At 43.2% G+C, this 22795-nt stretch overlaps 1 protein-coding gene and 1 long non-coding RNA gene across 6 annotated transcripts in view; both read left to right on the forward strand.

The window, feature by feature from the left end:
* The window catches only part of PKHD1 (PKHD1 ciliary IPT domain containing fibrocystin/polyductin), a 405193-nt gene that overhangs the window by 311538 nt on the left and 70860 nt on the right, over window positions 1-22795 (forward strand). The gene's annotated exons all lie outside the window — the stretch shown is intronic.
* LOC122459184 lies at window positions 1862-4588 on the forward strand. Its single transcript, XR_006279696.1, has 2 exons — window positions 1862-2443; window positions 4452-4588. It is a non-coding gene; the product is annotated as an uncharacterized LOC122459184 (long non-coding RNA).

Raw genomic sequence — 22795 nt, forward strand, 5'->3', positions numbered from 1 at the left:
ACTACAAACTGAATGAGACCCAAACTATGTCTGAGATTCAGAAAAGTTCTGGAAACATGTTTGTTTGATTTTTATTTTTTCACATGGCTCTGTGATTCCCAGGACCAGAAACAGAAATTCCTGCATATTCCAAGAAAGGCTTCTACTTCGGTATTTTTGACTTGGACAAAATTAAAACTGCTGGAATTATTGAATTATAAACCTGCTCTCAAAAAATGGCTGATACATTGTCCGTATGAAAGAGGTGTGGCTAAACATCTGAATGCCTGGATGCTAAAAGCTAACCCAGGTCCCAATCCTTCAAAGTCTTACATATGTGTGCAATAATACTCACTTTCCATTGAACAGCTTGCAAGATTGGGGTCCAAAATCTCTGAATGTAGCGGGGGTTTGCCCAAGGCTACTTTGGGTGTTAGCATTCTTTAAAATGAACTAAAATGCAAACTTCAGATCCAGGCCATGTCTACACGGTGAGTTATTGTGTGGCAAGCCAGGTGTGAATCTACAGCACACCAGCTTGCTGCAGAATAACCTCCCACATGGACACTATATTCCATAACTTTCAGGGTGCGGTACAGTCTCGACCAGGGACTTTACTGCACGACAAGCTGGTGTGCTGCAGACTCACACCTTGGCTTGCCACCCAGTAACTTGCCATGTAGACAAGCCTCTAGATTTTAAACAGTCCAACGTTCATAGGTATTTGGAGCCAGAATTTTGATTCAAAGTGGGCTGCTAGTCCAGTTTCTGAAAATATACGGCTACCCAAAATCTAAGACCAAACCAAAAAAATGGGGGGGTTCTATATTTAAATAAACATCTAATGAGGGCAGTATTTTTATTAAACAAATAAACATTTCCCTGCAGTGCGTGCTACCCAGACATTGTAGCATTGTGTTAATGACTGAGAACCTGACAGAGAAATTGACTTTTATAAACAAAAGTGAAACTACCCAGTCTGTTTTCATTCTCCAGTCTGAGAGAAATGTAAAACATTAGCATAATTATCAAACATCGGTTAATTTCTTTTTAATCTTTCAGTGTTAGTAATCAGGTTTGTTGTTTGTGCCACAGGTGAAGATATTTTGTGTTTGAAAAATATTATTTTTAATCTGACAGTGTCTCTTTTAGTATATTCCAAATATACAAAACAAATACTGGCTTTGCATGATCATATAGTGCAGATATATTAAATTTGAGAAAAATCATCTGTTTGCTGGATCTGCAAGGACTGAAAAAGCTACAATATCAGCCCCAAATTTTGAGTATTTTCCACTAACACAGGTTTTTTTTTTCACAGGCAGAAACTTCTTTTTGTTTTAACAAATGACACATGGAAGATGTGGCTTTTCAGTGCTGAAAGTAGCAGTGGAGAGAATTAAAGGGAAATTGTAAAGTTACTTACAAAAATACTTACCTGCTATGATCAGAAAGGTTGCCATGGTTTTTTGTAATTGTCATGAACATATGATTTCTGACAGAACCCTGTTTGAGATCCCAACAGAATTCAACCAGCATGAACAGGTTGTTAAGAACAAGCTTTGAAGATGACTGATAGCTAGTACGCTTTGTTCTCTAGTGAGGACAAGGTTTAAATATCTGTGTTCTGCTATTGTTAGCTAAGGGAGATGAATTGCTTTTGCTTGTCTAACAACAGCCCTGGTGGATCATGGAACCTGGGGACTAAAGTCAGGAGTCTCTACTGCTTGAGCCATAGGACCAGCTCCATTAAGATGGGACAATAATCCTTGTTAGGTGGCCCAGCCATTAAATGGGGACAGAGGCCTACAGTGTCAGCATGGGTCTGCACGCTAAGGGGAGGCTACAACCAGAAGGGAAGAGTTCTGCCTTTTATTCATACTCCTTTCTCTTCTCTTCCTGCTCTCCTCCCAACAGATGCTAATTCATGGGGTTTCTGCTTATGTTGGCAAAACTTTTGTCACTCAGGGAGGTGAAAAAAATACACCCCTGAGTGATGCACAGTGTTATGTTGGCGGAAAACGTTCTCCCGCCAACCTAGCTATCGCCCCTTATTGAGATGGTTTTATTATGTCAAGAGAAGAGCTCTTCCCATTGGCATAATGCGGCTACACAAGTGCTTTTACAGCAGCACAGCTGTATCAGGACGCTTGTAATTGTAGACAGGGCCCAAGTATATTATGTCAACAATATTACCTTTGTCAACCAAACTTGTAAAAAAAATTATCAAAGAAGATATCAAGTTAGTTTGAAAAAGTCTGTTTTCCATAAACCCATGTTGATTTGTGTTAGTTACATTACCCTCCTTTCGTTCATTATTAATTGAGTCCCATGTCACCTGCTCCATTAACTTGCCCAGGATCAATGTCAGGTTGACAGGCCTAGGACTACTTGAGTCATCACCTTTACCCTTTTTAAAAGTTGGCACACATTAGCTTTCTTCCAGTCTTCTGGAATTTCCCCAGTGCTCCAAGAGATTTATTGAAAATCAACATTTATGGTCCAGTGACCTCCTCAGTCAGCTCTTTTAAAACTCTTAGATGCAAGTTATCTGGACCTGCTTATTTAAAATGTCTATCTTTTGTAGCTTTTGTATAATATCCTCCGGAGATACTAGTGGAATGGAAAGTGTTATCATCATCGTATTTCTTAAATATAGAACAGCTCTGCCTTTCCTGCATTATTATTGAAAATGCCACCATTTCCATCTAGTAATGGACCAATTGACCGAATAAAGTCCTTCTTATTGTACTTAAATCTGCTAGCCATAGATTTCTCTTGTATTGCTTGGCTTCCTTTATCAATTTTCTACAACACTTAACTTCTGCTTTATATTCATTGCTATCAATTTCCCATTTCTTCCGTTTGTTATATATCGTTGCTTTTACAGCTCCCTTCAATTCTGAGGTTTTTTGTTTGTTTTTTTTAACCAGCAGAGCTTTTTTCTCAGTTGCAGGGCTGTGGCTTTTAGGGCTTCTAGTAAGGTTCTTAAATGATTCCCAATTATCATTCACATTTTTCTGATTAAATTCTTCCTCCCAGCTGATTTGGCTCATAATTTTTTCCAGCTTTATAAAATTGACCCTTTTAAAGCACCAACTGTGTATATCGCTGGTCTGGACTCTATTCTTTTTGTATATTTTAAATGTGATCAGGTCATGATCACTTGTACCTAAGTTGCCATTAATTTTTAGTTTTGTGATCAAGTCCTCTTTATCTGTCAAGACTATATCTAATATAGAATTCCCCCATGTTGGCTGCAACACTGTTAAAGTTAGGAACTTATCAGCTATAATATTTGGAAAATTTGTTTTTTGTTTTTTGTCCTGACAGCATAAAACCTCCAGCATGTGCCACTCAAATTGAAGTCCTTCATGATCACATAGTTGTTTCTTTCCCTACACATTATAGTTAATAGTGGTCATCCTGTTCCCCAGTATGATTTGGTGGTCTGTAGCAGACCCCAACTAATACCCCATCTTGTGCTTTATCTGTTAGGACATTGATCCGTAAGCATTCAAGATAATTTTCTTCTGAGATATCTGTGACTCTGAAACAGGTATTGCCATTTTTGACATAGAGTGCCACTCCCCCTCCCGTTTTAATCAAGTGATCCTTCCTAAATATGTTATCACCATTGAGTTTTACATTCCAATTGTGTGAATCATTCCACCAGGTTTCAGTAATACCAACTAACTTGAACTTATGCTCATAAATAAGCAGATCATTTTCCTCTTGTTTGTTATATAGGCTCCTAGCCTTGGTGGACAGGCGATTAAAAAATATTTCTCTTCATGGCCTTTGGTTCCTTGAATAATTTTGTTTTCAACATCTTGATTTTTGTGCTAACTGAGGGCTCATATCTTTCCTTTTTTACCCTATCCTTTTGCCATTAGTTTAATGCCCTCTTGACAACTATAGCCAGCCTGTCTCCAAAAAGATTGGTCCCCCTTCTGCTGAGATGGAGGCCATCCTAACTATAAAGCCCCCATTCTGTACAGAAAGTGAACCAATGTTCCACAAAACAAAACTCCTCCACCCTATACTGCTTTCCTAACCAGCAATTCACTTCCAGAATCTTCTGCCTTCTATCTTCCTTTGCTTGTGGGACAGGAAGGATCTCTGAAGAGATTGCTTAGATAGTCCTCTTCTTCCGCTTGCTTCTGAGTACCCTGAAGTCATCTACTATCCCCGACACAGTTTCATTAGTGCTGATATAAACCATCACCAGTGGGTCCATGCCTGTTGGGTACAGAAGCCCTCCAATCTTAGCATGATATCTCATGTCTTGGCTCTGACTTGTTATCCGCCTATCCCTTGCAAAATGTTCTTTTGATTCTTGATTTAGGTGCATAGTTATGGATGTAGATAGCTAACTTTAGGCAACCACATTTAAAAATGTTGTCCTGATCCCATGTCTCTGTCTCTCAGCATAAATGGGGGAGGCTAATAATCTAGGGTGTTGCAAGGAGGTATTCTGGTGATGGGGCTCTCTCTACACAAGATAGAGAGACATAGCTACAGGAGTAATTAGTTAGTTTGCAAAGATTCTCTCCCCAATCCCACATACTCAGGACATGACTACATTGCAAAAAACAAAAAAAACAAAACAACAACAAAAAAAAAGCCCCAACCAAACAAAAAAACATAGCTGCAAACCTTAGAGCCTGGATCAATTGACTCAGGCTCATGGGGCTTGTTCCTACCTGGCCTGACAAGACATATGGGTCTCAGAGCCCTGGCTCCAACCTAAGCAAGAATGTCTACATGGCTGTTTTAAGTGGTGTGTGAGGGTGAGGAGGTTTCGCAGCAGGTGGGAAGCAGGGTGGAGGGAAATTCCTAACCTGGAAACTTCCCCCTCACCCCTTTGAGTATCTCTCCCTACCTGTCCTCAAACCCTCTTACGAACAGCCATGTCTTTATTATTGCAAGTGTTGTCTTATTATTATTATTATTATTTCAATCACAGCAGTACCTAGAGACCCCAACCCAGATCAGGGCTCCTTTACTAGGCACTGTGCAGACACATGGCAGTCTCATCCCCAGAAAGCTTACAATCTCAATAGACAAGACAAAGAGTGGGAGGAGAAGCAGAGGCAGGGAGATGAAATGATTTGGCCAAGCTCACATGGCAAGTCAGTGGCAGAGCCAAGAATAGACTTCAGCAATCCTGACTCCTTATCCACTAGGCCATGCTGCCTCTCAAGCATTTGTGGGAGCTGCACATAGACATCAAAGAGAAACTAGATCCTTATGTTCCTGCAGTTATAATACAAATGTGACCTGTATCTCAAAGCATAATTGTATTAATTTCCCTAGATCTTTGAGGCATATCCACAATCCATCCAAACTGCTGACTATTAGTTTGCAAAGCTTTATAAGGGAAACAGTGCACTTTGCAACAATTAATTTTGCAGAGGAAGCAGCCGGTTTAAAGACGCCTGCAGCAGTCTCTAAAATATGTGTTGTTTTTCAAGGCCACCAGACACACGGTGTTGGCTAGGTTGGCTAATAAACAAAACAACAATGCAAAACCCCAGCCTTATGGGGCTTGCAGGAAAAGGGGATGAAAAGTCAAATGAATAATGTTTACCTGCTAGGGGTGGGTGAAGATTGTAATTGTTTAGCCTCTGGCAGATCCCTGCAAGGGTTAAAAATGACAAAGATATTAGTTGGTGACTAAGATTGTTGGTTTGGAGCTCTCGGCAATACACAGACTGTTATTTACCGGACTTGGTCGATTTACTTCTTAATGCAATAATGACCTGTGAAATGAAACGTGAGCTAGACAATTGTTCCTTATTGTTTCCAGTAAAACATCCTTTCATACCCCATTAAACCACCATTAATTCCATATGAAAGAGAAGCAGGCATAAACACCAACATACTCTTTCTCACTCTCTTTCTCTGTGGACCTGATCCAGAGCCCATTGACACCAATGAGACTTTTTCTGTCGAATTCAATGGGCTTTGGTTCACCTCCTGTTAGCCAGATTCCCAGGTAAAGAGCACCCACAATAGGATATAGGTTTTTCAAAAGAACTCTGCATCCAGCAGGATCCCATTGTGAGACTAAGGGCTTGTCTACATGGTGACATTCAGGAAAATTAATCCAAATTAACTAAAGGTGTCACTTTGATGTTGATTAATTAAGATGCTTTAAACTCCTGTGTGAACACCTTCATTTAGAATTAAAGTGCCCTTAATTTGATATAGTTTAGTTCACTTTCAAAGTAAATTAAACTCAGGTCTGGTCTACCCTACAGCCCTCTATCGGTATAACTACATCACTTAGGGGTATGAAAAATCCACAGTTATATTGACCTAATCCCTCTCTTTCCCCCTTCCCGCCCCCCACGTGTAGACAGTGCTAAACCAATGGGAGAGCTTCTCCCACCAGCATAGCTTCCACCTCTCGGTGAGGTGGATTAACTTTACTGACAGGAGAGCTCTCTCCCATTGACTTACATTAAAGTGCTAAAGCAATGCAGCGTTTTAAATGTAGACTTGCCCTAAACTGAATTCAGGCCACTTTAATTCCAAATAACAGCTCCCCACAGGGATTTAATATAGTTTAACTAATCCACTTCAATTCCACACAATCTTTAGAGTTGTTTGGAAGAAGTGGATTTTGATCCCATGGAAAATTTTGCTGAGAATGAAAGCAAATCACTTTTGTCAACATTTTCCAGAGAAATTTTTGTTTTCATTGTAAAGGAAAAAAAAGAAAAAGAAAAAAAGAAAAAACTCAAAAGCTTATGGCCAAAAATGTTTTGATTTGAGTTTTTTGAGGAAAAGCTGAAATTTTCCACTGAAAGCAGACCCTGTGAAAATGTAAATTTAGTCAAAACCCAAATTTTCTGTTGAAAAAATAGTTTTGATAGGATATTTTCAATTACCCTAATGATCTTGGTTAATTAAGAAATGTTTCAGGTCAGAACGTGATCTCAGTTATACCTGTGTCTATCCGGAGCGAGTCCAGTAAAGTCAGTAGAGCTGCTCTGGATTTACACTGCTGAAACTGATATCAGAATCAGGTCTAAAATCCATAAGAAGTTGTAATTCAACAGCTTACTTCTCCTGAGGTAGGACATGTGGTGGATTGATTTTTTAATCAACCCATTGATAGCAGCATGCCACATGCAAGAAAATAACTTGAAAACAAAAATAAGAGGACATATTTTTGTTGTCACAACTCTTTGAGGGAACATGGAGGGAGGAAATGCCAGTTAGCAACAAATCATGGCCTAATATTTATTTTAAAAATTAGTTTGTAAAAGTAGAAAGAACTAAAGTCCCTTGTGGCTAGCTGCCCTGGGGCTCTCACATGTGGAGGGCCAATTTCAAAGTAATTAAAATGCATGGAGGCCTACCAGCGTGGCATATGTTTGAAACAGAAAAAAGGGGGGTGAGCTGTGACAAGCGCCTTCCTTTACTTCGGGGGCCATTCATACATTGCATCAGCCATGTTAATTGAAGGCAAGGCTATGAAAGTTACATCACTTGAGCTTAGCTCATGTCCCTTCAGTTGTGCTGGTAATGTTTTTATGATGAAGTAATGGCTTTTCATTTGTGTGATTGGTTTGCACACCCAGGCTTTTATTATTATAATTTCACTGAATATCAAACTCAGCAAGACTATGTCATATGTTTATTAGTTTAGCTTAATTGGATGCAATTGATCTTTGGCTGCTGTCTGCATTTTGTTGCTTAGTTCACCAGTTTGAGGCCTGATCCTGCAAGCTGTCTCTACATACATTGATTTCCATAAGAGTAATTTGAATAGAGGATTTGTAGGGTCAGGCCTTTGCTTTCTTTCTCCATGACACTTAAGATATCAGAGGATCTGCTTGCTGGAAATGACTGATAGAGCAATGCTGGGCTTTTTCCTTCTTCCTGAAATAGTAACATTTGAAAGACACATTATTAGGCATGCAGTTGTATGCTTAGCAGTGTGTCCATGTGGAAGAATATGGGGACCCCCACGTGGATCCCACATATTATCAGACTCTGTGCAGGTTGGGGGAAGATGGCCCACCACCAGGCTGCTGCTTCTAGGGCCGGATTTAGGGCAGGAGACCCAAATGACCACCTAGGTTGGGGGGCACCGGGATCAGGGTGTTGTTTTTGTTGTGAGGGAGAAAAGGGAAAATAGAATGTTTGAAGTAAAACATTTCAGGTATTCTGTATATGGATTCATTTTTCACTAACCTCCTAGAATGTTCTGGACCTTTTTAGAATCTCATGGAACCTGCCAGACTTTTTGAGAACTACATTTTCCTTGAACCTCCTAGAATGTTGTCAGCCATGCCCTCGCTGTGCTTCAGTTTGCAAGGGTGAAGGTGAGAAAAGTGACCTTTTGAGCTAAAGGACTAGGGTTAACATTCTAAGGCTGGTGCCTACTGTAACACTGTTTAATACTGGTCCACCCAAGGTTGGTGCACAGTTCAATTTCTTGACGTTAGTACATTTCAGTTATTCTTAAAATTAAATAGTTTCTATAAGCTTAGAGGAACAATTTTTTGTATTTGCTTGTATATGGCATGGATAAATACAGATTTACATATCCTAGCGTGCAAATTTATCATCTTTTATGACAGGGATAAATCATGCATGCACATAGTGCATCAAAGTCATGAAATAGGCTACAAATGCAATAAAATACGATATTTGAAAGTTTAACAAGTGGAGGGGGAATTGCAAAGACGCTTCTCGCCTGGGGCACTATTTGGTCTAGGGCCAGCCCTGGCTGCTCCTGCTGTGAAGGTGGACAGCCAGGGGTAAGAAGTGAATAGAGCTGTGGCTCCACATTGCCACCCTTCAACCTCAGTATGCTGGCTGGGGAAATAGCTGGTGCAGTTTATTTCCCCCATAGAGCAAAGTGGGCTCTGGGCCATAACTGGGTCGCTGCCCATGCTCTCGTGGTGACGCCCTACCCGAGTTGAGCTGATTGTATAAAGTGCCACTCCAGTCCTTAGCGTATGACCTCTTCAGGGCAGGACTGTCTCCTACTACCGATTTGGACAGCATCTAAGACAATAGGGTCCTGATCTCAGATTAGGCCTCTGGGAGCTGCCTCAATACAAAGAATAAATAATACTGGTCAGAAGCAGCTAATCAATAAGAATGATTTGTTTAAAAGAAGCTTTGTTTCTAAAGAGATGCAGGTCCAGATTCTGTGCTGATTTACATCACTTTGCAACTCCATCAGGCTTGATTCGCATTTATTGCTCAACCAGTGTAAAAGGGCCTTCAAGTGTGTGTAAATGTAAATTGGTTCCACTTTACACTAAAGGGGCCTTAAAACTTGTCCACACATGTTGCTATTCAGAAGAGCTATTCCTGATTAACTCCATATGTGGACTCTCTTATTCCAGAATTAGGCCTGGTCTGCACGTAAAATTTAGGTTGACATAGCTCTGGCACTCAAAAATCCACACCCCTAGTTGCCATTCCTAGGCTGACCTAATGCGAGGTGTAGACACAGTCCTGTCAATGGAAGAATGCTTCTGTCGACCTGGCTACCATCATTTGGGGAGGTGGAGTTCCTACAATGACAGTAAAAGCCCTTCTGTTGCTGTAGTCTGCGTTTACACTGTGGGTTTACAGCGGCCAGCACTGGAGCTATGCTGCCATTGTGTCCATAGTGTAGACATGGCCCAAGACTGTCCACACATGGAGTTTTTTCCAGTTACAGCTGTTCCTGAAAAACTTCAGCTCCATGTGTAGATAAACCCTTAGCGTAAATGAGAATCAGGGCCCACTGACTTCAGGCTATTTTAACAAAGAGTTTAACTAGCTGAACCGAAACTCAGCAATGACTGTTTGTCATAAAGATAATGATTTAGATCATTAAAAAAAAAACCTATTTGAGTGTTGTGAACTTCAGTTCTGGTGAATCTTTTTGCATTTGCATGTGTGTTTGCATGTGATGATCCCATTAAGGGTATCATCCTGTGTACTCTGCCCAGTCTTTATTCAGAACAAAGTGTCATTGAAGTCAGAGGGGAATGTTGTCTGAGTAGAGACTGTGGGCTGAATGATTAGACTCTAAGGCCAATCTCTATGGGTGCTAGTAAGGTTGCCAAGCAGGGTCTGAGGCTTGCCCTGCTCCCGCTCTGCAGCTGGGAAGCGGGGTCAAGGACCACTCCATGCATGCATGCTGTAGCTCTGCGTGGCTCCCAAAAGCAGCGGCATGTCCCGCCTATTGCTCCTATGCATAGGGGCAGCCAGGGGGCTCCGCACACTGCCCCCGCCCCAAGTGCCACCCCTGCAGCTCCCATTGGCTGGGAACTCCCACACTCCAAATCCCTTGGTCCCATCCCATCCCTTGGTCACATGCCTCCGCCCGTGCCACTTCCCGCAGCCCCCATTGGCCTGGAGTGGTGAACTTCGGCCAGTGGGAGCTGCGATCGGCCAAACGTGCGGACGCTGCAGGTACACAAACCGTCCCGGCCCACCAGTGGCTTGCCCTCATGGGCCGTGTGCCAAAGGTTGCTGATCCCTGGTCTATTTTTTCCTTATATGGTAGAGATTTTGCTTCTCTCATATGTCTGATTTGGGAAGCTTGCTGTTCCTTTGATCCACATTCAGTGTCTGGTTGGGCAAAAGATCAAAACACTGATTGCTCAAATTGGTCCTTATAGAAAGATTTGACTGTAACTGCTGAAAAATGAGGCAAGGCACTGGAAAATGTGGTACAAACATGTATAGCAATTGCATATTCCTTTCCATGTTATGCATTAATTCCCAGGTAGCAGTGTTACAAATAAAGGAGAATTGGGAACCTGTTTTTGCGTGCAGTGTCCTTGCGACTGCATTTGGAAGCATTTCATCATTCCCCCCCTTGTCTTCCAAATATTAACATTTAATGAAATGCACATTTCCTTCATTTATTTTGAACCCACTCCAAAGCCAGCAAATACCAGAACCTCAAATGTTATGATAGGATAGGTTCTTTATTGGTTTGTTTTCTTTTCATTCATTTTGTTTCCATTATGATTTTGTGTGTGTGTGTGTGTGTGTGTATAAATCCTTGTTTTCTAACTCAAGGAGTCTGGCTTCCAACAGAGGTAGACAAATATTTCCCAAAAAATGTCCCCAAGACCCATTCAATGCAGACAGCTGTGCTGCAAACAGGAAATTGAGGAAGCCAGGTTCATCAGAGACACAGGATTTCCTTCATGGATGTTTCAGATAAAAGCATCTTTAAGTTGTGCACACGAGTGCTTTCCTGTAGAAGGACAATGTGAAAAGGAGGTTGGAGACAGAGGGTGCTCTGGTCCTATAGAAAAATGGTAGTTTGGAAACGCAGCTAAGTGATAATCCCTGACTGGTGAGACCACACCTAGACAATTACATACAGCTCTCTGCATCTCAGTACCAGAGAGAGATCAACAAACAGCAACATAGAATTAAGTAAGTGAAGGGGTTGATTTCTGAGGAATCAAATGTTAAACAATGCAGGAGGGTAGTTTTGTGATGATGGCACTCAAGGGGGACTCAGGAGGTCAGGGTTTGATTCCTGGCTTCACCACAGATTCAGTTTGTGGTTTTGAGCAAGTCACTTAGGCTCAGATTTTTTTGAGTATTTAAGCATTGCTGCACTCAGGGTCACAACATCTAACTGATTTAGGAATCTAAATATAATATCTTTTTCAAAAGATTTCTAGGCGCTTAGGAGTATAAATCCCATCAACTGTCTATGGGATTTAGGCTCTTCCGTCAGTTAGATGTTGTGACAGTGATCGCAGCAATGCCTAAATACCTTTAAAAATCTGGGCTTTAATCTTTCTGTTCCTTAATTCACCATCTGTAAAAGGGGGATAACCCATCCTTTCTCTCACTCTTTGCCTGCTTGTCTGTTTAGATTATAATTTTTATATACACACTCTCTCATTCTCACTCTCTCTCTCAAATTAGGAAATGCCAGAATTAAGGTTTTGTGCAGTTGGATTCTATCCTTTCCTGTGCCACAGAGTTCCTGTATAATGTGAGGAGAGTCACTGAAATCAAACTTCTCATGCACGATCTGGCTCTTGGCCCCTCTACTTTTGAATCAGGACACTTCCTTCTCCACACTGTCTGGGCACATGAGAAGCAGGCTTCCTGCTGTCAGTTCTCTCTACCACCCCAAGCCACCCCTAACAATAGTTCGGAGCTGTAATTGCAGGGAAAGCCCTGCTCAGCCCTTGTCTTCAGCATGCCCTGTCCGGAGGGAATTTAGCTGCTAAAATCTCTGAAATCTCTACTAAGCGTGTGTGAACTGCAATTTTCAGAGGCTTATAACTTGACCAAATTGGGGTGGATTTCCACAGGGACAGCAAAAGGCACACATCTGAAAAAAAAAAAGCCACCCCTATAAGTTGTTGCTCCAAAGAAAAATCTACCAGATTTTTTTAACATGAGCAAAACAATGTATATTTTCTCTAGACATTGGAAATGACAGTGGCTAACACTGCAAATTTTCATTGAAAACAAATACTGAGCCCCACATTATAGCAGATTCAACTAGTCATTCTTATTCTCAGAAATACGTGTGAATCAGGTTTTCTCTAACAATTTTACCATGTCTGCATGTAGCAAATAGAATAAAATATGGCTCTGATTCAGTGGAAAGTAATACACAAGCTAATTTGTTTACTTTGGTTTCTTTAACTGAACATACTTATAGGATATCCAGAGATATATATATAACTAATAACTTTTCATTGTGTCCCTAGAAGATTCAGAAGTTATGACACAGTGGGTTATAGAGAGGGTGGTGTGGGAAAAAGTCAGTAATACTACTAATAAAAAAGCCATTATCCCTGATCAAAGGAGAAAACATTTGAATAAAGATTATATTAAAAAAAAAAGTTTGGAGGCCTTGTTAAACCCATTGGGTTACTGTCCAGTTATGTGCAGTTTCCCTCTAGTGCTTATTCTGGCATTCATTAAACATTGGTAAATTACATAGCAATGCTTGAAAGAATGATTAGAAATGTTATGTGTGAATAATAGAATCGCTTAAAGGGCAATGGAAACTCTTAAAGGGAAATGCATATTGACATGGAAAGCGAACACTGGTGATATTCTCATTGTCCAGGCTTATTATTTTCTCATTTTTTAATGTTGAATTTGTAAACATTTATTTTTACAATCAATTTGCTTTTAGGCTGTTTAGGAGTATACGACTGTCGTTGCATTGACTCCAGCAGGAGCTGGGATTGCTAAACACCTTTGAAAAGCAGGCTTCTTTTATTTAGTTGCATATTAAGTTAGGTGCCTAACTTTAGCACCTTGGCTGGGATTTTCAAAAGCTTCTATGAGAGTTAGGTGCCACTGTAGACATTCTGTGGGAGCTGGGCACCAGACATGTGAAAAGTCTTCTGTGAAAGTCCCAGCCCCAAGTTTAGCAACATAATGAAAAAGGCTCTTAAAGAGAGGGAGTGTAGAAAGTGGCTGGGAACTGCTAAAAACTCTGGAACTACTAAAAATAAAAGTGAGACAAGATGGGTGAAGTAATATGTTGTTTTGGACCAAGTTCTGTTGGCGAAAGAGAGACACTTTTGAACTTACACAGAGCTCTTGAAGAAGAGCTAAGAGGTCTTGTTAAACCCAATTGTGTTCCTGAAGAAGAAGATCTCTGTAGCTTGAAAGCTTGTCTCTTTCACAAACAGAAATTGGTCCAATAAAAGATATTGCCTCACCCACTTTGTCTCTCTAATATCCTGGTACCAACCTGGCTGCAGCAACACTGCAAACAAAAATAAAAGTGAAATAGATAGTTGTATCTTAGGATTTCATACTGCTGCCCATCACCATAGTATCTGAATGCCTTCTGGGTGAAATATCTCAGCTAGCCATCTGCCATTAGTAGATATAGCAAGATACATCCAGTTAATTGAAAACATTAATGGTGTTGTATAAGGTCAGAAGTGAGGAAAAAGCCTTGAAGGCAGAAAAATAAATAAAATATACACTTGGCGGATGGTGGATCCAAAAAAAAATATATATATGGTGGATCCTGTCTTTTGGATCACACAAGTGAAAGTCCGACAGAGCTTTGGGATCTTATTGGACACCATTCCAAAATAAATAGGAATGTAAAAAGAAAAATCTGCATGAGTGTGGGTTTGTTATTATTTATTACCTGTGTTACAGTAACATCTAGAAGCCCCCAGTGGGAGTGGAGGCCCATTGTGCTAGGCACTGCAAACACTAGTGAGAGATGGTCCCTGCTGCATGTAGCCTACAATCTAGCCAAGACAGACAAAGGGTGGGAAGGAAAACAAAAGCACAGAGAGTTGGAGTGATTTGCCCAAGGACATACAGCAGGTCAGTGGCAGAGCCATTTCTCTCTTAGGACATATTATGGACGAGTTGATGAGCCTGAGCACGGGGTCTCTTCCCCACCCCCCCAGGACACCCTAGCAGAAATCACTCATCATCTGGCTGCAGGCATAGGAAACTGAATTGATGGAGTGGCTACTGCGGGCTATCATCACCGGACAGGAGTGCTTTGGCAACACGGGCATGGCTCCACCCTGCTGCTCTCTGTAGGACTGCGTGGTGGGGAGAGCTAGCTAGGCCTATTGTACAGTTGTAGCAAGTGTGAGGCATTCCAGCCCCCCAGTGCCTCTAGAAGGCCTTTTGTCTTACCAAGATGTAATTATTCCAGGGATTAATGCTTGCTTAGTGCTTCTCTTCCTCCTTCTAGTGTGATTCTGCTTTGCAAGGAGCATAACTGAGTCCAGTAAAAGAGAAATTAACAAACAATCTGAATAGTTAATGCCCCAGAAGTTCAAACACTGGAAGGGGAAATTGAAATTAAGTCACAACTACTAGAGAATGTTGTGTTCTGTCTTTGGTCTTCATGTTACAGAAATAATATATTAGCACTGAAAAGTTACAGCAGAGGGTAACAGAGCTAATCCTGTGGTTGAGTTACGAAGGCAAGTTATAAAAGCCCTAATCTAAACTGTGGGATAACAAAATGCAAAAGGATTTTCTTGAGGTCTACTGTTGATCACATCCTGTTTATTTAGCAAGAAAGGAGTGTTTTCAATGAGATAAAAATGTAGAGCTCATTGAGGGAAGTTTCACATGAGGCCTTCTAAATTTAAGCCATGGTGGTTTACAGGGACAAGTATTTTTAAAGTTTTTTTAAAGTATTTTGTTGCCATTTTTTGTTCTACATCAATTAATGCTCTCCTAGAATTTTGAAAGTGTCATTTCTTTTTGTAAAAAGAAAAGGAGTACTTGTGGCACCTTAGAGACTAACAAATTTATTAGAGCATAAGCTTTCGTGAGCTACAGCTCACTTCAATGCATCCGATGAAGTGAGCTGTAGCTTACGAAAGCTTATGCTCTAATAAATTTGTTAGTCTCTAAGGTGCCACAAGTACTCCTTTTCTTTTTGCGAATACAGACTAACACGGCTGCTACTCTGAAACATTTCTTTTTGTGCCCATTTTGTCCTATGGAATCTGACAAATGTTAGAATTCTTTTTTCTTGTTTTATTTTGTTTTATTGCTATGGAGACCAAGGAGACGAGATTCTGATGGTGGAGTCCTGGCTCCCTTGAAGAAAATGGAGCTAGGATTTCACCCTGAGGGTCAGAATGGAGTCTTTACAGAGAAACTCAGAATCAAGATGACTTTCAGGTAGGGGAATATTTCCCTGATCAAATGCAAGAGTTCTTAAGTTGTGCTGTAGAGGCTCCATCCCAGATGGTTTGTGGATTGGTTTGAAATATAACATGCAATTAGACTTCATCATAAGTGCGCTGACTAGAATGATGAAGTTGCTGCATCAAGTACTTTTTTAGTTTTGCATGTAGTATGCTAGTTACTAAGGCCAGGATTTTAAAAAGTGGCCTAGGACAGTAGTATAGTATAACACAGGGTTCTGCTTTCTTTGATGTGTGCACTTCATTAAAATAATATCTCCACCTTCCTTTGTCTGCCCTTCGTCCCTCATCTCACACTCTCAACAACCCCCTGCAAACCAGTGATCTAAAAAATGGGGATTGCTGGTGACAGAGCATCATACTGAGGCTGAAATCCACGTGGCATATGACATAGAGAAAAGGTCACATTGCCCTGCATCAGCCTTGCTTAAGTCAAGTTAATTAATGGCTCTTTTTTTCTAATTCAGCTGGATGGACCTCCAGGCAAAGTGCTCTTTGTAACTGAATTGTGATCCAGTGTCACACAGCCTGATGCTTTCTGTACCCCTCATGCCGTAAGTTCAGGAAACAGGGCATGTTGACTCTTGAGCTCCTTTGCAGGTGCATAGATCACTTCCGAGTCACACTGCAGGAAGATAACAAGGCCTAGATGTCTTTCTATAGACAATCCCGACCCCAGCTCATGCAGCATCCTTGCACACAACAGTATAGCAGTGAGTTGCTAAGATGATGTGTTCCTTTGGGAGCCATGGAACTGGTTGCAACCAAGCTACCCCAACAGCCCCAGCCTTCCCGTCTCCATCCGCCCACCCTTCCGCTGCTCCCCATGGTGGAGGGGGACCTTGTGCAAGTGAATGTTGATTTTGGTTGCTCTGTCCACACTGTGGCTGAGGGACAGTACTGCAGACCGTACATGTCCTCTCGGGTCCATAGAGCCTGACCTATCTGTGGAGCATCCCTAGAGGGATTTCTGCAGGGGGTAACCAGTGGGAGTTGATCTCTGCTTCTACTTCTGCAGTTTTTCATAGATTCTAGGGCTGGAAGGGACCATTGTGATCATCTTATCTGACCGCCTGGATATCTAGGCTTGGCAGAATTCAATTTTCTTTATAATTTTGATATCAATTTTATTTTTAATTTATTTTTTTATTTTTATTGATTTAAATTTCCACAGTTGGAAAGTATGGGAGGGTCACACAATGTGGGTGGGTTCAGACAATAATTATTTATAGACAGTGAGATTCAAAAAGTTAACATTTTATAACAGTAAAAACACAAATTGTCGAACATCATATGAAAAAAAATGCAAAGTAAATATTCTTAAACAAAACCCTAAGAAGTTCTCAAGCACCATTTTGCTGACTTTGCCTGTCTGTATATTTCGAGAATTATCAATGGAAATATGTTTTCATTGGTTTGTGCGCATACGGTGAAATCAACCTTTACCAAAATTTACTAAGAAACATCCAATCCTTCCAAGCCTATGTATAACAAAGGCCAGAGAACTTCTGCAAAATAATTCCTGGAGCATAACTTTTAGAAAAAAACATCCAATCTTGATTTTAAAATTGCTAGCGGTGGAGAATCTACCATGACCCTTGGTAAATCATTCCAATGGTTAATTGCCCTCACTGTTAAAAATCTATGGCTTATATCCAACCTGAATTTATCTAACAAAGTTGCTCTTTGTGTACACAGCTATGCAGATAAATTCTCCCTTACATCCTGCTTGCTCTTTTGATCCTTTGTCTAGTGATGGCTGTTGTGTAGGGACATTGCATGTTTGTGTCCCTCTTAACTGCCTTGCCAAAAGTAAATTCCAACATACCACCATCTGTCCTTCCTGTTTAAAGCCAAACTGACAAAATGACAGCAGTCATTGCTGGTGTTCACATTTATTGGCTTAGGGAGGTACCTGCAAACGACATCTCACTCCACATTCACCAGTGGACCAATTGTCAGGCCACTGACACTAAAACTTGTACTACACGACCCACAATGATTTGCATGCATAAGTGAGAGGCGGGGCCAATGAATACTTCAGCCCCCTGTGTGATGAGGGGGATCACTACCGCTGCAACATAACCCAGCAGTCTGCCTTACTGCACATGTGCATAGGGTTGCCAACTTTCTAATCGCACAAAACCGAACACCTTTGCCCTGCCCCTTCCCCAAGGCCCCGCCCCTGCTCACTCCATCCCTCTTCCCTCTGTTGCTCACTCTCCCCCACCCTCACTCACTCGCTCATTTTCACCGGGCTGGGGCAGGGGACTGGGGTTCAGGAGGGGGTGAGGGTTCTGGCTGGGGATGCGGGCTCTGGAGTGGGACCAGAAATGAGAAGTTCAGGGTGCGGGAGGGGGCTCCAGACTGGGATAGGGGATTGGGGGACAGGGGCCAGGCTCTGGGAGAGAGTTTGGGTGTGGGAAGGGGCTCAGGAGGGGGTGTGGGGTGCAGGCTCTGGGAGGGAGTTTGGGTACGGGAGGGGACTCCAGGCTGGGGCAGGGGGCTGGGGTGTGGGAGGAGGTTCGGGGTGTGGGCTCCATGTGGTACTTACCTCGGGGGGCTCCCAATAAGCAGCGACATGTCCCTCAGCTCCTAGGCGGAGATGTCACCATTGGGGCTCTATGCGATGCCTCCGCCCTCAGGCGCCGCACCCACAGTCCCCCCTCAGCCTATGAGCCAGAGGAAGATGCCAGTAGTTTCCTGGGAGCCACGGCGAGCCAGATAGGCACCCTACCTGCCCCACTGCAGGTGGCCAACTAGACTTCTATGGCCTGGTCAGCGGTGCTGACCGAAGCCGCCCGGGTCCCTTTTTGACCAGGCGTTCCAATCAAAAACCAGACACCTGGCAACCCTACATGTACAGGCCCCTAAAATTTAATTGGGACCAAACCTAAGTGATCAGAGTGGAAAGAGTAGAGTTGCCTAATGGAGAAAACTGTGGACTGGGCCTCTGGAAATGTAGGTTCTATTCCTGGCTTGACCACTGGCCTCCTGTGTGTGACCTTGAGCAAATTGCTTCACCTCTTTCTGTGACTCAGCTTCCCCATCTGTGAAAGGAGGTTAATGAAGCTTATACAATGCATTGAGATCTACTGATGGAAATCTTAAGACTACAGTGAATTGCCATTACCTTGGATCAAGCCTATATTGAATGTCATCTGTTGCAGAAGCTGAGGGAGGTGATATATTAATCAGCTCCTCCCTTCCCCCCACCCAGGTTCATGGCCTGAGATAATAGGGCCAGTATGGCACATGTGAAAGCAGCTTTTTTCATGTGCCCTGCTCTGCAAACCTGATAAACATGTTGACATAAATGTCAGAATTTTGGTTTTACCCATTTAGAAAGATTTGCAGAATTCTCCATGTTCCAGATGGGAAGAAAAAGCAACTCTGTCCACTTAATCTCTTTAAACCGTGGAAACTGACTGTTTTCAAGTGTTGCATAACAAAATAGGAAGCTCCAAGTGTAAAAAAATGAAACTTCACCAAACTATATTCATAGAAGGCTAGATATTTAAAGGCATTTGTCCTTAGTCCCCTTTGTTTGTGGGTTCTCCTACTGAGTCCACAATTAATGTGGATGCAAATCACACTACTTACATGGGTAGGTGGGTACAAATCAGGTGCTAGCTGTCTAAGTGGTGGGATTTGTTTCAGCCATTAATTTTTTGCAGGTAGAAATTGAACTTGAAAAAAAGTGTGATTGCCTTTTTAAAAAAAATCTGGCCAATCACATCAAGGGTCATAGTACCTATCTCCAAAGGCAGTAGTGAAAGTGGAAAAACTGTCCGTTCAGGACTGTCAATCAGTTTACGCTGTATATTTGCTGTATATTTGTCGTTTCTGCTCTTTGTAGTAGTCTGATTCCATCCTGCTGTCTCTGGTTTTAAAGAGGTTGATCCTATTATTTATTTATTTATTTTATTTATTTGGCCTGCTGTTTCTAATTTTAGAAGTAACTCATTGTCTTCATAGATCTGCATTGTCTCTGTCTGACCAGTCCTTAAGTATCCCTAGACTCAAAAGACCGGTTGCTTTAGCATTAGCTCCTAGCACAGAAGTGGGCAAACTACAGCCCATGGGCCACATCCGGCCCGCGGGACCCTCCTACCCGGCCCCTGAGCTCCTGGCCTGGGAGGCTAGTCTCCAGCCCCTCCCCCACAGCCTCAGCTCACTGCACTGCCGGCGCAATGCTCTAGGCGGCGGGGCTGCAAGCTCCTGGGGCAGTAGTGCAGCTGCAGGGTCCGGCCTGACCTGGTGCTCTGTGCTGCACGGTGCGTGGCTGGCTCCAGCCGGGCAGCATGGCTATAGCGCGACCAGCCACCGGTGCTCCAGGCAGCACGGTAAGGGGGCAGGGAGCAGGGGGCGGGGTAATTGGATAGAGGGCAGGGGAATTTGGTGTGGTGGTCAGGGGGTGGGGGAGTGGATAGGGGTCGGGGCAGTCAAAGGACAGGGAACAGAGGGGTTGAATGGGGGCAGGGGTCCCGGGGGAGGCAGTCAGAAAGGAGGGGGGGTTGGATGGGGCAGGGGTCCCAGGGGGGCAGTCAGGAATGAGGAGGGGTTGGATGGGGCAGTGGGGGGCAGTCAGGGGTGGGGATTCCGGGGGGGTCAGGAGACAGGGAGCAGGGGGGTGGATGGGGCAGAGGTCCCAGGGGGGCCATCAGGGAGCAGGGGGGGTGGATGGGGAAGGGGTCCCGGGGGGCATCAGGGAACGGGGGGTTGGAGGGGGCAGGAGTCTGGGGGGACCGTCAGGGGGACAGAAGCGGGGAGGGATGGATAGGGGGTGGGGGCCAGGCCACGCCCCCCTCCCCTAACTGGCCATCCATACAATTTCCAAAACTGGATGCAGCCTTCAGGCCAAAAAGTTTGCCCGCCCCTGGGCTAGCATCTCTGTTCTATCTGAGGTAGCTTGGTGGTGATCAAACGAAAGGCGTATTCCGTGTTGCAGCCTGCTTTCCTGTAGATTCCAGTCCCTAGCTTTTGGGTGCATTCAGGTCTCTTCAGGCTTTTTGGCTACATGCCTGCTGTTGTGTTTTGCTGCATCGATGGCTGTGTACACATAGACAACACAGTTGTCAGATAATTGTGCCTGTAGTATGATAAAAGGTGCTTAGGATTCCTGCTTCACAAAGACAGATTTCTGCCAAGGGAGTCAGTGGATTGTGTAACTAGGTTCCCTAGGTAGGACAAACCTGGTAGGAATCCAGCTTGCTCTTAACTCTGCTGTGCCTCCAGTGGTCCTGGGTTCCTTCAAGTGCAGTCGGTGGGTTGGACACTCCTCTTTAAAGACAACTAGGAACTTCCTGGTTCCATTTAGCATGAGACCCCCCACCTAGAGGGGCTATGTACACACTGCCGTGGTGTGGAGATACAGTAGATCAGTGCCCCTCCAGCAAAGCTCCATGGCCCAGCAGTGGTACACAGATCCTGTTCTGGGAGTGAGCAGAATGTGCCATTCTGAGAACCCAACAACTGGGGACTGAGGTTATAGGTCCATGAGTGAATTTCTCTTACCAAGGAGACTACAGAATGGAATGGCTGAAGAACCTCTGGGCTAGGGAACTTCTGTATAGGAAGGGATAGATAAATATTTTTCGTCTGTAACTGGTGAGAAGTAGTGGCTCCCCCATTACCTGCTGCCAGACACATCTGGTACTTCAAATGTGCTGTTTCATAGTACAGATGTGTGACCACGCCCACTAATCTGGAGTGCTCTGTCCCCGTCTGTTGATGGCGGGCCACAGAATGAACTTGATGTGCCTGCTACAGCCTTAGCCAATAGAGTCCTTCGTGGCATTACAGATGTATCTCCTTTAAAGTGGCAGCCTTCTGGCAGCACATCAAGGGAGCATCACTGCTGTGTTCTGCCATAGCGCAGAAGCTGGACTAGACACCCAGCAGTGTCAGGGTTAATACCATCACTTCAGTTGTTTAATAGAAAGCATATCTGGCATGTTGTCCTTGCTCCCTCGGCCCCTGATGGAGATATGTCTCCATGGTGATTCAGATCTTCATTGTGTTTTCATTATTCTGTCCTCTGTGAATCCAAAACAAAAACATGGTGTAATAAGGATAATGATAAGGATTTGCTACCAACTCAGGGATAATCCAGCTCCAATATGAACTCTGCTTTGCTTATGGCTCCATCCCCTGATGTGCCGTGTGTCCTCAACTCCAGTTGGTGTCAGTGGAAGTTGAGGGTATTCACCAGCTCACACAAGTTTAACAAGGAGAGGGAACTTTTACTGGCTACAATTTCATTCAAACCCTTCTTACTGATCCCTTGAATATGTAATAGAAACAGGAACATTAATAAAAAATACAGTGAAAGCAAATGAAATAGCTGAGCCATGCCTTTCAGTTCTCCTTTCTGAACGTCCAGTAATTAAAGCAGACTGGGAGAATGGCAGGACTGGGGAAGATGCAACACATCTTCTTGGGCAACACAAAATGGGGAAGAGATGGCCAGCCCTCTGTAGAGATAGAGGTGGTTAGGGACTATTTAGAAAAGCTGGACGTGCACAAGTCCATGGGGCCGGACGAATTGCATCCGAGAGTGCTGAAAGAATTGGCGGCTGTGATTGCAGAGCCCTTGGCCATTATCTTTGAAAACTCGTGGCGAACGGGGGAAGTCCCGGATGACTGGAAAAAGGCTAATGTAGTGCCCATCTTTAAAAAAGGGAAGAAGGAGGATCCTGGGAACTACAGGCCGGTCAGCCTCACCTCAGTCCCTGGAAAAATCATGGAGCAGGTCCTCAAAGAATCAATCCTGAAGCACTTAGAGGAGAGGAAAGTGATCAGGAACTGTCAGCATGGATTCACCAAGGGAAGGTCATGCCTGACTAATCTAATCGCCTTTTATGATGAGATTACTGGTTCTGTGGATGAAGGGAAAGCAGTGGATGTATTGTTTCTTGACTTTAGCAAAGCTTTTGACACGGTCTCCCACTGCATTCTTGTCAGCAAGTTAAGGAAGTATGGGCTGGATGAATGCACTATAAGGTGGGTAGAAAGCTGGCTAGATTGTCGGGCTCAACGGGTAGTGATCAATGGCTCCATGTCTAGTTGGCAGCCGGTGTCAAGTGGAGTGCCCCAGGGGTCGGTCCTGGGGCCCGTTTTGTTCAATATCTTCATAAGTG

Source organism: Dermochelys coriacea, chromosome 3, assembly GCF_009764565.3.
Source record: "Dermochelys coriacea isolate rDerCor1 chromosome 3, rDerCor1.pri.v4, whole genome shotgun sequence".
NCBI classification, from domain to species: domain Eukaryota; kingdom Metazoa; phylum Chordata; order Testudines; family Dermochelyidae; genus Dermochelys; species Dermochelys coriacea.